The 15,765-nt window shown below is 47.5% G+C and overlaps 1 pseudogene; it reads left to right on the forward strand.

Moving 5' to 3' along the window:
• Nucleotides 1–4,752: 4,752 nt before the first annotated feature.
• Nucleotides 4,753–5,509, forward strand: LOC132375356 (ferritin light chain-like; annotated as a pseudogene).
• The last annotated feature ends 10,256 nt before the right edge of the window (nucleotides 5,510–15,765 follow it).

Consider the following 15,765-nt stretch of genomic DNA (forward strand, 5'->3'; position numbering starts at 1 on the left):
TAAAGGTGTAGCTGGCCGCACACCCTGGCGCTGGCTTGCAGTCATCTGCCTCTACTCAGCATCTCTCTGAACACGTCAGCAACCGTTCTTGAGGTGCCCACTCTCCATGAAGGACTCTGCTAACCGTTAAGAAACCAATCAGAGCCCTGCAAGCACGAGAGGCTAAAGCTGGGTGGAGATGAGGATGCAAAGAGGACTTACATCCAGTCAGCCCCCACTGCACGCCAGGCACACTGACTCTTCCCAACAACACACTTCTAAATTATTGTGAAACCTCCTGGCTGTTACCTGTGATGTGGGTATTACTATCCCCATTTTATAGCTGATAGATCAAAAGGTCTGAAAGAAGAAGGAATTCCCTCAAGGTTACGTTCGTTGTAAGAGAGAAGTTACATCTCTCTAGACTCTCGCTCCTCCACGCATGGTCCCTGGCAGCAGCATGGGAATCACCTGGGAGCTTGTTAGAAACAGACAGTATCAGGCCCACCCCAGATCTGCTGGTCAGAAGCTGCATTTTACAGGACACTGCAATGAGTCTCACGCACACCAAGGTTTGAGAGGTGCTGCCCTAACTAACCCCTTCCCCCCCAAGTCCTCCGTCTCCCGTGCATTTCAAACTCTGTGCTGGGGTACAGTTGGCAGCTTTCTGCTCTTGATTCCCTAAGTTCAAAAGTACTTTGGCTTCAAACCTGACACTTGAAAGAAAATCCTAAATATAAGTACCACAAATCAACATTTGTGCATCATTTCCTTGACGGGTAGCCCAGTTTACCCAGGACTGAGGGAGTTTCTTGGGATGCAGGATTTTCAGCGTTAAAACTGGGGCAGTTCTTGGCAAACTGGGATGGCTGGTCACCATATCTCTATTCGAGCCTCTCAAACACAGGTAATTCCTTTCGTATAGTAGTTCTCAGCCCTGGATGTTCCTTAGAATCACCTGGGGAGTTTTGAAGAAAAACAAATGCCCGCTCACTAACCCAGATGAATTAAATCAGAACCTCTGCGGGTAGGTCTGGCCACTGATACGTTAAAAAAGACTCCCCATGTGCTTTGAATGCACAGCCAGGGTCGAGAGCCACTGTTCCTGCCTAAAGTTATTTTTTTGCTCTGAGTAGCACATTTTTCAGGAACATGAAGAGCTGACTGAAGGAAGGAAAAGGGGGAAAGGACTCGCCCTTACTGGGTCCATGCCTCTCATGCTGGTCAGCACCCAAGTACCAGAAGCCGAGCTACCTGTGAAATAGGAGTTATTTGTGTCCATTATGCAGATAAGAACACTGAGGCTGAGAGAAGTATCTCACCCAAGTTCACACAACTAGGAAATGGTGAACTGTGACTTCAGGTCTGTCTTCTTTTATAACCCCGGGAGGATGTTCTACACGCTACCTCCAAGATATCTAGATTTTAACTTTGCCATTGATCATGAAGAGATTCTGGATGCCTCCCAGCTGAGAATGGTCTGCTGCGGAGTAGAAGATGAGGCCCACCTGTACAGGTGGACTATTTTCATGCTGGAAATTCCTTCACCAGGGAGTCTCTCCTCTGAATCCTATAAAACCCAGGTAGACCCAGCAATCCCACTCCTCGGTGCCTACCCAAGAGAATGTTCATAGCAGCATTGTTTATAATAGCCAAAAGGTAGAAACAAGTCAAATATCCATCAACTGATGAATGGATAAAATGTGGTATCACTGTATAATAGAATATTATTTGGCAATAAAAAGTACTGATACATGCCACAACATGGATGAACCTTGAAAACATTATGCTAAGTGAGAGAAGCCTGACACAGAAGGCCACATACTGTAAGGTTCCATTTACATAAATGTCCAGAGTAGGCAAATAGAGACAAAAAAGTAGATTAGTGGTTGCCAGGGGCTAGGGTGGGGAGGGGAGAAGGGAGGAATGGGAGAGATTGCTAATGAACATGGGGTTTTTTTGGGGGTGATGAAATGTTCTGGAATCAGTGTCATGGTTGTACAACTGTGAGTATCCTAAAACTACCGAATTATACACTTTAAAAGAGGGGATTTTAGGGTACGTGAATTCTCTCTCAATCTGCTAACAGGAGCTCTCATCCATAGCTGGTGGGAAAGTAAAATAGAGCAGACACTGTTGAAAACTGGAAGTTTCTAGTAAGGCTAAACTTACACCTACCATATCATATAGCAGTTCTACTCCTGCGCACATTCCCAAGACAAACGAGTGCTTAAGTCCATCCAAGGACACGTACAAGAATGTTCCTAGGGAGGGCTTCCCTGGTGGCGCAGTGGTTGAGAGTCTGCCTGCCGATGCAGGGGACACGGGTTCAAGCCCTGGTCTGGGAGGATCCCACATGCTGTGGAGCAACTGGGCCCGTGAGCCACAATTACTGAGCCTGCGCGTCTGGAGCCTGTGCTCCGCAACAAGAGAGGCCGCGATAGTGAGAGGCCCGCGCACCGCGATGAAGAGTGGCCCCCGCTTGCCACAACTAGAGAAAGCCCTTGCACAGAAACGAAGACCCAACACAGCCAAAAATAAATAAATAAATAAATAAATAAATTTATTTAAAAAAAAAAAGAATGTTCCTAGCAGCTTTGTTCATAATAGCCTCAAACTGAATGCAACCCGAATGTCCATGCCGAGGAGAACAGATAAATAAACTGTGCTGTATTCATACGATGGATACCACACAGCACGACAAAGGGACTACCTACCGCTACCTGCCAGACAAAAATGAATCTCACTGATATGATGTTGAGCATTAAGAAGCCAGACAAAAGAGCCCATCTGCTATGATTTCATTCCTATGAAGTTCAAGAATATGCAGAACTAATGGATGATGATGATAGAAGTCAGAGGAGCATAGACTGGGAAGAGGCACGAGGGAGCTTGTTAGGGAGCTGGAGGTGTTATACATCTTGATCTGGGTATTTGTTGATTGGGGGTGCACATCTGTAAAGATCACTGGGTTATACATGGAAGATTCATGTGCTTCGTGAACTTCACCATGTGTACGTACGTTATACCTAAAAAGTCCAGAAGCTCCTCAGCCAATGGTGACCTTGTTCTGGGGTTCACTGATTGACCCTGGATGTCTGCACAGTGGACTGAAGAGGGCACAGACTGTGGAGTCAGGTGGACCTGGATTCCAGTCTAGCTCTGCCCCTGTCTAGTCCCATGACCTTGGGCAAGTCACTCAACATTTCTCAGCCTCATGAAATGAAGAAGCAATCTCTAACAGGGACGGCCTTGAGGATTAAGAGAAAAAATACATGTCAAGTCCCGAGTACAGGGCTCAGCCCAGGAGAGAACAGACGAATCCCAAGTGGTCAGTCAATGGTGGCTCATACAAGACAGCTGCTCTGTCAGAAGGATGTAGAGTCGGAGCCTTCTGGCGGGAACAGGGGCAGATGAGGAGTGGGCACAGCCAGGACAGTGTTTATGAAACTTGTCTGGATTGTCTGCCCTGTTGAAGAGACCACCAGGAGAGATCGCATGGAAAGCCAAGGAATGACCGAAGAGAGGCCCAGTGTCCTAGGGCCCCAGCTGAGCCCAGGTTCCGAGCTGTCCCCACCAAGGTGCAGCCACGTGAGTGAGCTGCCTTGCAGGAGGCTCCGGAGGACCACCGCCCCAGCCAGCATCATGTGGAGCTGAGCCGGTCAATCCACAGAACTGGGAGATCATAAACTGTCGCTGTTTTAGACTTTGGAGTGATTGCTATTCAGCCATAGACAGCTCATACAGGAATTGCTATCTAAGCGGGGGCTCCAATAAACAGCACTGAAAACATGGGCCATTGGCTTAGGAACAGGGCAATGGGCAGAGGCTAGGGGGCCTTGAAGAGATTGTTATTGGAATGTGGAAGAATGTGAGAAATTGTTACGGGAGCCTGACCAAAGGGGACACGACTTACGTACTGACAGAAAAATTTAGTAAAACTGTTCCCTGTAATAACGTGGAAAACAGAAAGTACAGTTCATAGCCTTGTTGCTTTGGCTGAGGAGATTTCAAGGCAGAATGTTGAAAGAATCAACTGGTTCACTTCAGCTGAGGGATGGACAGAGGATGAGCTAAAGAAAGAGCTGTTCCGTATTCCAGAGGAATCTATGGGAAATGCTTCTTGCCTCAAGCTTGTTAGGTTGGAAAATAAGACCGTTTCTCATTCCCAACATCTACAGCCCAATAAAGAGTCTCAAAGGAAATAAGAACCTGGGGGAGGGAAGGAACCTGGTGGCAAAGATCAAATACAGGGTGCTTCCCGTGAAATGTGGCCTTCGGGTCAAGATGAGATCAAGGATGCAGATACAAGAGACTTTCTTGAGACCTCAGATGCATTTCAGGGTACGGCGTAGGTAGAGCCTCTCAGCTAGACCACAGGCTTCTAAGAATCTCTGAAGGCGTGTCCCCTTAGCGCTTGCATGTGGCCCAAAGGGTCTGTTTCAGAAAGAAATGTTAAGTGTGGCTTTTGCCTAATGGAGCAGGTCATTTGATACATGGGAAATGCACAAAAGCTTGCATTTTACTAATCTGGACTGAGAGGAACAGAGGTATTATATGTATATAGTTGTACCTAAGTATCCATGGGGGATTCATTCTAGGACCCCCGTGGATACCAAAATCCACAGATACTCAAGCCCCTTACATACGCGTTGGCCTACTATTTGTATATAACCTAGGCACATCCTCCCGTATACTTTAAATCCTCTCTGGATTACTTATGATACCTAATAAAATGTAAATGCTATATAAATAGCTGTAAATACAACGTAAATGCTGTGTAAATGCTTGTTGGAGGGGCAGTGCACCGGCAGTCCCGGGAATCTGTCTGTAGCTTCTACGGTGTTTGGACAGAACACCGCCAGGGATACCCCTTCTTCCAGCCTCCAACCACCCTCCAACTTTTTTCCCAGCCACAACCTTAGGCACCAACCTCTCAGCCAGCCTCGGCTTCAGGGAACAACCAACGCCATATTCGGAGTTTCTCTCCTTGTTGAGGATCAGCGGAGCTCCCACGTTCCTCAGGATTATTTCCCTGCGGTGGAGGCCGCCATCGACCACCCGGTCAACGCGCGCCTGCGCGCCTCCCACACCCAGCTCTCTCTGGGCTTCTAGTTCCACAGAGACCACGTGGCTCTGGAGGGCGTGGACCACTTCTTGGGCAAGTTGGGGTGGGAGAAACGCGAGGCTGCAGAGTGTCTCTTGCAGATGCAAAACCGGCGTGGCTGCCGTACACGCTTCCAGGACACGCAGAAGCCGTCCCAAGATGAGTGGGGTAAAACCTGAACACTGTGGAAGTCGCCACAGTCCTGGAGAAGAACCTGAACCGAGCCCTCTTGGATCTGCATGCTCTGAGTTCTGCCCACGCAGACCCCATCTCTGTGACTTCCTGGAGAGCCACTTCCTGGATGAGGAGGTGAGACTCATCAGGAAGAAGGGCGACCACCTGACTAACCTCTGCAGGCTGGCCGGCTCCCAGGTTGGGCTGGACGAGTATCTCTTTGAAAGGATCACCCTCCTCAACGACTAGGAGCCTCCGGAGCCCAGCGGCCTTTGACGACCCCTCTGACAACCCCCTGGTGCCAGGGCTTCTGCCTGCTGTCACTAGGCAGCTTTTTAACCAGCCTGGAGCCCTCTCCCAGACCGCAGACCAAATGGAAACAATAAAGCTTTTTGCAGGAAAAAAAACAATTGTTGGAGTGCAGCAAATTCAAGTTTTGCTTTTTGGAACGTCCTGGAATTTTTTTCCCAAATATTTTCGGTTTGTGGATGGTTGAATCTGCAGATGCAGAACATGTGCATATGGAGGGCCAACTGTATGTGTGTGTATATGTAAAATAAAAATACAGGGACTTCCCTGGTGGCGCAGTGGTTAAGAATCCGCCTGCCAATACAGGGGACACAGGTTCGAGCCCTGGTCCGGGAAGATCCCACGTGCCGCGGAGCACCTAAGCCCGCGTGCCACAACTACTGAGCCTGCACTCTAGAGCGTGCGAGCCACAACTACTGAATCCCGCACGCCTAGAGCCCGTGCTCCGCAACAAGAGAAGCCACCGCGATGAGAAGCCCTCGCACTGCAACGAAGAGCAGCCCCCGCTCGCCACAGCTAGAGAAAGCCCACGCTCAGCAACAAAAAAACCCAACGCAGCCAAAAATAAATTAATTAATTAATTTTTTTAAAAAAACCATAAAAGGTACGTATACATACATACACACATTATATGTACTTTTATGGGTGAAGGGTGTCAAAAGGTAAAAAAGAAAAATTTAAAAAGAAAGGAACAGAGACATTATAAAACAAAATGTAGCCTCCGTGACTCTCAACTGCCTAAGGACAGGAATCAGGCAAATATGAACCGTTTCTTAAGTAAAACAAGGATGACTCAGAGGGTGGAGCCAAGAGCCAAATAGAACCATTCCCAGGGAGCAGACCGGGGCCCCACAATCAACCTACATTCCCTAGCATGGAGCATGGAGAATTGTACCCAGAAGAATTTCAGAATTGTGATGGACCTGTGACTGCTCTGTCTTCCCTTTTGAATGGGAGTGTACATTGTGGTGCTGCAGTTCCTGTCTCATCTTTATATGTTGGGTACGTGGGGGCAGATCACTTCTCTCTAGTCCACAGGTCTTCAGATCAAGAGGAGCCTTGCCCAAGTGCCTCATCAACAATTGGATGAGAAACCAGACTTCTGGCCTGCCCTTGAGGCTGAAATAGGATAAGAGTTTGGGGGTTACAGAAAGTGGGGGAAAACATTCATTCTGCACAAGAGAGGGAGCTTGGGGACGAGACAGGAGACTGTGGTGGCTAGTCTCCAAAGATGGTCCCGAAGGAATCATGCTTCCCGGTGTTCATGCCTTTGTGCAGTCCCTTCCCATGCTATATTTGGCCTGGTCCAGTGACCTATTTAACCAACAGAGGCAGCAGAGTGATGCAGTGCCAACTAGGGGCCCATGAATTAAGGGGACCTGGCAGTTACAGCTTTTGCAGTTTGAGGAACCCTGAGCTGCTATATAAGTCTGGCTCCCTTGTACCAGAAGGACTGTGGGAGGGAAAGGCCTTAGGGAGATGGGGAGGCCCTGAAATGCCTTGGAAAGAGACAGAGTTTCAGGCTTCCCAGTCCTGCTGAGGCCAGACTTCTAGCCATCCCCACCAAGCTGCTAGACATGAGAGCGCCATCTTGGATGTTCCAGTTGAGTCCCCAGTGGACTACTCCATGTGACGTCAGGTGGAGCAGAACTGACCCCAGATGACCCCAGTCAACCCACAGAATCATGAGAGATAATAAAATGGTGGCATTTTTAAGCCTCTAAATTGTGACATAACTTGCTATGCAGCAATAACTAAAACCCAATCCAATATTAAAGAACAAGCAAGCCCACTCAAGGTATCCATATAATCGGCTTCCTGAGGCAGAGAGCCAAGTGGAGGGGACCTCCCTGGCAGTCCAGTGGTTAAGACTCCGCACTTATAATGGAGAGGTGCAGGTTTGATCCCTGGTCGGGGAACTGAGATCCCACATGCCTCGTGGCACGGCCAAAAAAAACCAAAAACAGAGAGCAGAGTGGAGAAGGGTGGAGAGGGGATTTGGAAAAGAGAGAGAAGGTCAGAGTAAGATGAAAACAGGGCCAAGGACTACTCCCTGAGGAGCCCCAACAATTCATAGTTAAGCCTTTGCAGGAGGTCGAGCCTGCAGAGGGGACAGAGAGCGGGCAGCCAGAGAGGCAGAGAACGCCAGGTTTGTTCACTGTCAGGGAAGGCAAGAGCAGAAGGTGATGGGAGGAGGGAATGGTCCAGCAAATCTCACACCGCTCAGATGTCAAGTCAGAGGAGGATGAAGGATCCATTGAGATTGCTGGCCTTCAGGAAAGCCATTTAAGTCCTCCTTGGGCTTAATCCTGCACTCCCTCCCTTAGTAGGTAGCGCTAAATGAGGGGGTCTGTGAAACCAGAACTGGCAAAGGAGCTGGGGCTGCTCCCAAAAAGTGAAAATCCAAATGGCCGGTAAACCCATGAAAAGGTGCTCAACCTCCTTAGTCATCAGGGAAATGTAAATTCAAACCACAATGAAATTCCATTTCACACCCACCGGACTGGCTATAAATAAAAAGCCTAACAATACCAGGATCTGGCAAGGATGTTGAGCAAATGGAACTCTCAGGCGTTGTTGGTAGGAATGTAAGTTGGTACAACCATCTTGACGACAGTTTGATATTAACTGGTATGGCTGAGGATGTGCATAGTGTGTTGGGCCAGGTTCCCTGGGAAACAGACTCTGAGAAGGGAGGTTTGCACGCAGGAGCTTTACTGGAGAGGGCTCTCAGGAACACCACCTGCAAGGGAGTGGGCTAGACCTTCCGAACTGTCCTGAATTGATGGTGGGGGGTCAGGCCCTTGTACCCCTGATTAGGCTACTCATTGGCTGGGGCTGCCCCCAAGCAGGGGTCCTAAATGTAGACAAGGCAGCCCCATTCATAAGACTCCGAACTCCCAATGCAGAGGGCCCAGGTTCGATCCCTGCTTGGGGAACTAGATCCCACATGCCGCAACTAAGAGCCCGCATGCTGCAGTGAAGATCCCATGTGCCGCAACTAAGACCCAGAGCAGCCAAAACAAACAAACAAATAAATAAATATTTTTTTAATTAAAAAAAAAAACGACAGTCCTATCCGTTAAAGGGCAAGACCCCTGATGGCTGGTGCCTCGGTCCCGTGGGAGGTCAGGATGCACACCACAGCATTCACTACAGTTCCATACCATCTGGATCTCCTGCTTCATAAGTTAACACCATCTGAGAACATCTCCAGGATTCTGATCCATCTCTTTTTCTGGGGAAACTTACAGTTAGTGGAATTAGCTACAGCTCTCACACTCCAGCTGGTATAGTCATTATCTCCCTCCTTACTACCCGTTCTAGACCCCCTAACCATCAGCTGGCTCCTCTGCTGGTCAAGGTGGCTTACCTGGCCAGACAGCCCAGACCTTCATCCCTGAGATGTGTGAGACCCTGGTCACCATGCTCATCTTAGTTATGGCTGCTGCATCTGTCTATTTACCATCAAAATTGGTCAAAGAAGAACCAAGAAACACTCAAGAGGGTCACCTGGAGTGTCGAATGTATTTGTCTCTGTCCTGTTGTGTAACAGCAGCCCTGTCTCCTGCTGATGTCACAGTCAATTCACCTGCCAGGAGGGTGACTCCTCTTCTTGCTTGCTGGTCTCTTGGCACAAGGAGCCTGAAGCAATCAGGTAGCCGCTACAGCTGAAAGTTTAGTGGGATTCTTGTGTATCCTGGTGGAAGCATCCCCCTGCTGGGAACCCAGACCTCAAGACCTACAGAGCCTAGAGCTGTGAGGATGGGAAGCCCAGATTCTCCCAGTGGCTCATTCGGAGTACGAGGAAAGGAGTAACTCTTACTTCTACCTGCTGATCCCTAGGTCTGCTTCTTCTGTGTACTGTAGGCAGCACCCATTCACGGTTTTGGTTTAAGGTGAATCGTGGAAGAGGATGCCCCATCCACACAGAGTATCTTTTCACAAGTTGGTGCCTCAGTTGCATCTCTGTTTTCTAGCTAAAGTGTTTCCTTTTTAGACCTATCAAACATTTTTAATATAATTCTCTTTTTTTAATAAATTTATTTATTTATTTATTTTTGGCCGTGTTGGGTCTTTGTTGCTGCGCACGGGCTTTCTCTAGTTGCGGTGAGCAAGGGCTACTCTTCACTATGGTGCGCGGCCTTCTCATTGTGGTGGCTTCTCTTGTTGTGGAGCACGGGTTCTAGGCCCGCGGGCTTCAGTAGTTGTGGCTCACGGGCTCTAGAGCGCAGGCTCAGTAGTTGTGGCACACGGGCTTAGTTGCTCCATGGCATGTGAGATCTTCCCGAACCAGAGCTCAAACCTGTGTCCCCTACATTGGCAGGCGGATTCTTAAACACTGCCACCAGGGAAGCCCAACAATTCTTTAATATACAAACTTCTCAACAGCATCCACAGAACAGGGTGGGGGGGTGGGAAAGGGGTTATGAAGGGGAAGGGCAGGTTTTCAGGTTCCTGACTGCTTCCCTCACCCCTATTGCCTGTGAGAACATGGTCTTCACAGAGGACCAGTCAGTTCAGCCAGAGGCCAGGGGCCACACAGCGCACTCTAAGGCGGCCTGAGTGCAGCCGGCCACTCCAAAATAACATCATCACCACCTCTCGGGAAAGCCAGATCCAGTTAGGAGATGAGAGGAAAGTGGTTGTTACTGAGGAATCTTATCATTCCTCAGTATTCTGCTGATCATGCCTTTGGGGCACAGAATAGAGTTTTCTAGAGACGGCTGGATTGAAAAGAGCTAAAATCCTCCTGGGAGAAGAAGAGAAATTGAATGTGAGCCTACCTCCTACCAGGATGTGACTCTAGAAAGCTAGCCTCTTGGTCTGGTCAGATGTTTGGAAGGGGAAGGAATGACAGAGCCTTTGGCCCAACAGGGCTGGAAGTCTTGCCGGGTATTGACCAAGAAAGCCTCCAGGCAGGCCAGGGAGGTCTGTGGGAAGCAGCTTTTGGCCAATGGTCCTCAAGGGAGCCTGGTGGTACATTAGCTTTCAGGAAGAATTTATTGCATGTGTGGAAGAGAGAAAGGATTCAAGTCAGAGAGTATTAAGAACTAAAGTACCTCCTTCTTACAGGTCTGTGGTGTAGAAATGAGATAATACTTCTGGGCTGGGGAGAGACCCCAAACCTGTTATCTTTTGGGGGCCCGGTTTGACCAGCTTGGATGTATGTTTTAGCCCCAAATTCCTCATAAGTCCAAAGCCTCCCCCAAACCAGCAGTTCCTGGGCAATGTGGTGTGTGATAAGTCCAGTGGGTCCCATGGTCATACGTCTACTGCTGCACCTTCTTTGATGTAAAGTGAGCCCCTTGGTCCAATGTGATGTTTTCTGAGACCAAATGGCAGTGGATCAAACACTCTGCAAATCTTTAGATTGGTCGAGAACGTGTAACCAGGAAAGGTAACCCCATACCCAAAATATGTGTCAGTCCCACCCAAGACAAATTGCTTCTTGGTAGAAGATGTCCAATGTAATCAGCATGCTACCAAGTGACTGGTGGGTTCCTTGAAGGGTGGTGCCATGTTGGCAGCTCCAAGTTAATCTTTGTTGCTGGAAAAGTGGACATTCACCAGTGGCAGTAGCCAGATCGTTCTTAGTGAATGCAGAGCCTCTACCCCTGCCACATAACCTCCATTCATGCGGCTATTGTGCCAGAGCTGGGGCGGCCAGTGACAGAAGTTGCCTGCTGACCTAACTGAATCACTCTTTCTGCTTGGTTGATTAGTACCTCTTCAATGATGAATGCTTTCCATGGACACCAACATGTGGTGCAAAGACCTTCACACTTTGTGTCCATCCCTGTGGGTTCACACACATCCCTCTTTCCCAGACCTCTTTGTCCCCAGTCTTCTAATATTTATCCTTCCTTCTTTCCCCCACTGCCCATGAGGTCTGTATTTATTCTGACCTCAGACCACTTCTCTTGTCCACGGAGTGGATGCCCACATACACTGCCCAAAGCCCTGCCCATTGGGAAGATTCCACCTTATTTATTGTCTTTCAGGGTCACTTCGGAATGAGGCTGCAGTGTGGCCATCCTCCATTTTCACCTTCTACCCACATACCAAACAGATCCATCTGCGGATTAAGCTTGGCCCTTTCCCTCCTTATCAGGTGGCCATGGGGGTCCCATGCAGCCACAGGTGTGAGATGAAGGGGATGTGTTGGTGCAGTGCTGGTGGATGACATGGGGGTCTCGGCCATCTGCCTGTGCAGCTTACTTGTACACTCTGCCCTACTTGTGCCCCATCCAAGATGTGCCATCTGACTTTGGATTGTTGTCACACCCACCTGACCTCATGACATGGTAGGTCTGACAGATCCCAGCTTGTGAGGGGCTGTTGGGGCTGCAGGGTCCCTTCATGTTCCATGGTCAGGTGCTCCGTCTCTGCCAGGGCCCACCCCAGGAGGACTTTCTCAAATGGTGATAATTCTCTGCTGCAGAGTGAATGGCCTTGCTCCAGAACTCTAGGGATCTGGGTTGTGATGTTCCCATCGGGGCTTGCCATAAAAATGTGGCGTCTTTTCCCTCTAATACCATAGGTTCTCCCAGGTTCTATGGCCCAAGAGGCAGAACTGCTTGCAGGACAGACTGGCTCTTCTGCAGAGCTCTTTTCTGCCCGGGACCTGCTCAAAGATGGCGGCCTTCCACGTCACTCAGAAAATAGGTTGGATCAAAATTTCCAAGTATCAGGACTTCCCTGGTGGTGCAGTGGTTAAGAATCCGCCTGCCGATGCAGGGGATGCGGGTTCGATCCCTGGTCTGGGAAGATCCCACATGCTGCAGAACTACTAGGCCTGTGTGCCACAACTACTGAGCCTGCGCGCCTAGAGCCTGTGGTCTGCAGCAAGAGAAGCCACCGCAATGAGAAGCGCGCGCACCGCAATGAAGACCCAATGCAGACAAAAATAAATAAAATTAAAAAAAAAAAATTCCCAAGTATCAGGTACGCCGACCCCAGCCTGCAGAGGTCTACCAGCACGCTGTGCTTCCTTCTGGATGGTGGGAGGTACAAGATGCAATCAGATGTCCTTTACTTTGGAGGGGTTGTCCCAGCATGCTCCAGACCACTGAACCCCCCAAACTATTGATGTGATGAGCCCCTGAAACTTAGAAGTGTTAACTGACCATCTTCTAGAGTCCTTGACTTCTTGTACGGTTTATCTACTACCCTCTGGAACCATGTCTTGTTCTTCGAGTCCTCTTCATGCTATTTCACCAATAGAGTGGAACAATGTGCTGTTTTGCAGCATGTTCAGATGGTCCAGTCCCTTCTGACTGTATTAGGACAGAGGGCAGGAGAGTTAACATAGGCTGAGCTGGATAGTAAATGTGTACTGTTGTCTGCCCCACATAAAAGTGAACAGTTTCTGGTCCTTTTTCCTGTTAGGGATGTAAAAGAATGTATAAGCCAGATCTATGGTTGGATACCATGAACTTGGAGCTATGTTAATGTTTAGCAAAGCTACCACATCCAACACAGCAACTGCAGTTGGGGCTACTATGTGGTTGGGTTTGCAGTAGTTCAGTGTCAGCCTCCAGGAAACACCTGGTTTTTGCCTGGGTCAGATTCATGAATTAAAAGGGGGACAGATGGTGACCACTACCCCTGAATCCTTTGGCTCTTACATAGAGATCTCTGAAGAAAGTATTCTTAGACGCATTTGGCACATGAGGAACCTGAAGCTTAAAGAGTTAAAAAAAAAATAGTTTAATTATAAAACTTTCTGCTTTGTCAAACCAAAGCATTTGCACTTAACCACTAAGCTACCCAATCAACAGCTGTAAATAGAGTTCATTTAGGAAAGTGAAAAACAAGATCTCACTGAATTGCTACATGTCCACACACATCCATCATGCTTTTTGTTAGTTTTCCTAACAAGTCTAATTTTGGAATCAGAGGGGGCAAATTCTACCTAATTTCTTAAGAGTAGAAAATCAAACTCAGTTGAGAAAGTTTTGTTAGCTTTTATTCCTGGCAGCTGTTGGATGAGCTTTATTTCCTAAGCTGTATGCCAGGATGTTTCCTCATTTGATTTTTCCAGGGCATGATGGAAAGAAAAAAAAAAGAAAAAGAAAAAGAGTTGCCACCCCAAATTAAAATATTCCCTTCCATGAGGAACAAGGTAGCATGAGGCTGCCTAGAGCCAACAGTGACTCTTTTGTGCAAATGATGAAGCAGCCCCAAGGTACGACTACCCTCTGTGTCTTCATAGGTGAGTCATCTCATGGGTCTCAGTTTCCTCATCTATACAATGGGAATAGTAATAGTCTCTACCTCATAGGATTGCTGTGTCTTGTTCATCTTTGAGTCCCTAAAATACCTGGCACAAAATAGCATTCAATGAATATATGCTGAATGAATTAATGAATTTTAGAGATTAAATGAAATGGCACATTTGCACAGCACATGGCAAACATTAGATTCTATGGTGGCAGTTTGACAATGTATATTAAAACCATGAAAAACACACAGGTCTTTTGACCCAATGATTCCACTTCTGGATTTGGAAACAATTCTAATAATTTTAATAATTAAGATAATGAATTCATAATGATGACAATCTTAATTAATCAGGTAATTAATAATTAAGGATGCACCAAAGATTTAGCGGCAAGAATGCTCCTGGAAAAACCACCTAAATGTTCATAGTTTTTTGGTGAGGCATCTAGACGTGTGACACATAGAAAGACTTTATAAGGCTACACACTAAGGCAGTGGTCCTCGAAGTGTGATCTGGGGACCAGCAACGTCAGCATCACCCGGAAACTTGTTAAAAAAGTAAATTCTTGAGCCCCACTCCCAGCTACTGAATCAGAAATTCCCCGTGGGGCTCAGCAAACTGGGTTAAAACCACAAGTTTAAGAACCACAGCTCTAAAGTGTTTCTAGAGATTGTTTCTTTGTGAGTGGAGTATATCAATGGTTCTTCCATTTTCTGACTTTCCTGGAGTAAGTAAGCATTACATTGCCAACTGATATGAGAAAAATAGTCCATAAAAAAAATGGAAAAGAAAAAGTAAACTCTGAGTGGAAGTGAATGGGGAGAAAAAAGTTATGAAAAAAACAAAACAGGAAAAAAGCATTCCCTGGGGTAGGGGCGGGGGGATGGATTGGGAGGTTGGGATTAGCAGATGCAAACTATTGTATACAGAATGGATAAACAACAAGGTCCTACTGGAGAGCACACGAACTATATTCAATATCCTTTTCCAGTAATGGAAAAGATATGCAAAAGAATACATATATAACTGAATCACTTTGCTGTACAGCAGAAACTAACACAACATTGTAAATCAACTATACGTCAATAAGTTAAATTAAAAAAAAAAAGAAGGGCTTCCCTGGTGGCGCAGTGGTTGGGAATCCGCCTGCCAGTGCAGGGGACACGGGTTCGAGCTCTGGCTCAGGAGGATCCCACATGCCGCGGGAGCAACTAGGCCCGTGTGCCACAACTGCTGAGCCTGTGCTCTAGAGCTCGGGAGCCACAGTTACTGAGCCCGTGTGCCACAACCACTGAGGCCCGCGCGCCTAGAGCCCATGCTCCGCAACAAGAAGGGCCACTGCAGTGAGAAGCCCACGTACCACAACGAAGAGTAGCCCCCGCTCGCTCCAGCTAGAGAAAGCCCGCGCGCAGCAACGAAGACCCAACGCAGCCAAAAATAAATAAATAAATAAATAATAAAAAATAAAAAATAAATTAAAAAAAAAAAAAGAAAAGAAAAAAGCAATCCTACCTCCCTAATGTTCTTTTCTTTCCCCCACTTTACTTCTACCCCACACCAATGGGATGTTATATATTTACAAACTTGACTAGTGTCCAGGCCATTTTGTAGCTGTGTTTTTGTGTTTTTTTAAAAATATTACATAGCAGCATTTCCCATGCTGGCTCATCAGTCTTCAGAATTATCATTTTAAAAATGGAGGCACTAATGTTACTTAATTATGATGGTTCTCTTGGCCACCTAACTCTTCCCCTGTGTTTTCAATTTTTTGCCATCATAAATAATGCTGCCACCAATATTTGCACATACACTTTTCCCAAATTTCAAATTATGTTATTCAGATAGGTTCTCAGAAGGGGGGCTGCTGGATCGAAGGGCAGAAACATTTTTATGGCTCCTGCTAGGTGTTGCCAGGCTGCTCTTCCAAAGAGTGGCCACTGGTTTCCACTGCAACTAAGTATTAGAAAGA

The sequence above is a fragment of the Balaenoptera ricei genome, chromosome 11, assembly GCF_028023285.1.
Source record: "Balaenoptera ricei isolate mBalRic1 chromosome 11, mBalRic1.hap2, whole genome shotgun sequence".
Classification (NCBI taxonomy): Eukaryota; Metazoa; Chordata; class Mammalia; order Artiodactyla; family Balaenopteridae; genus Balaenoptera; species Balaenoptera ricei.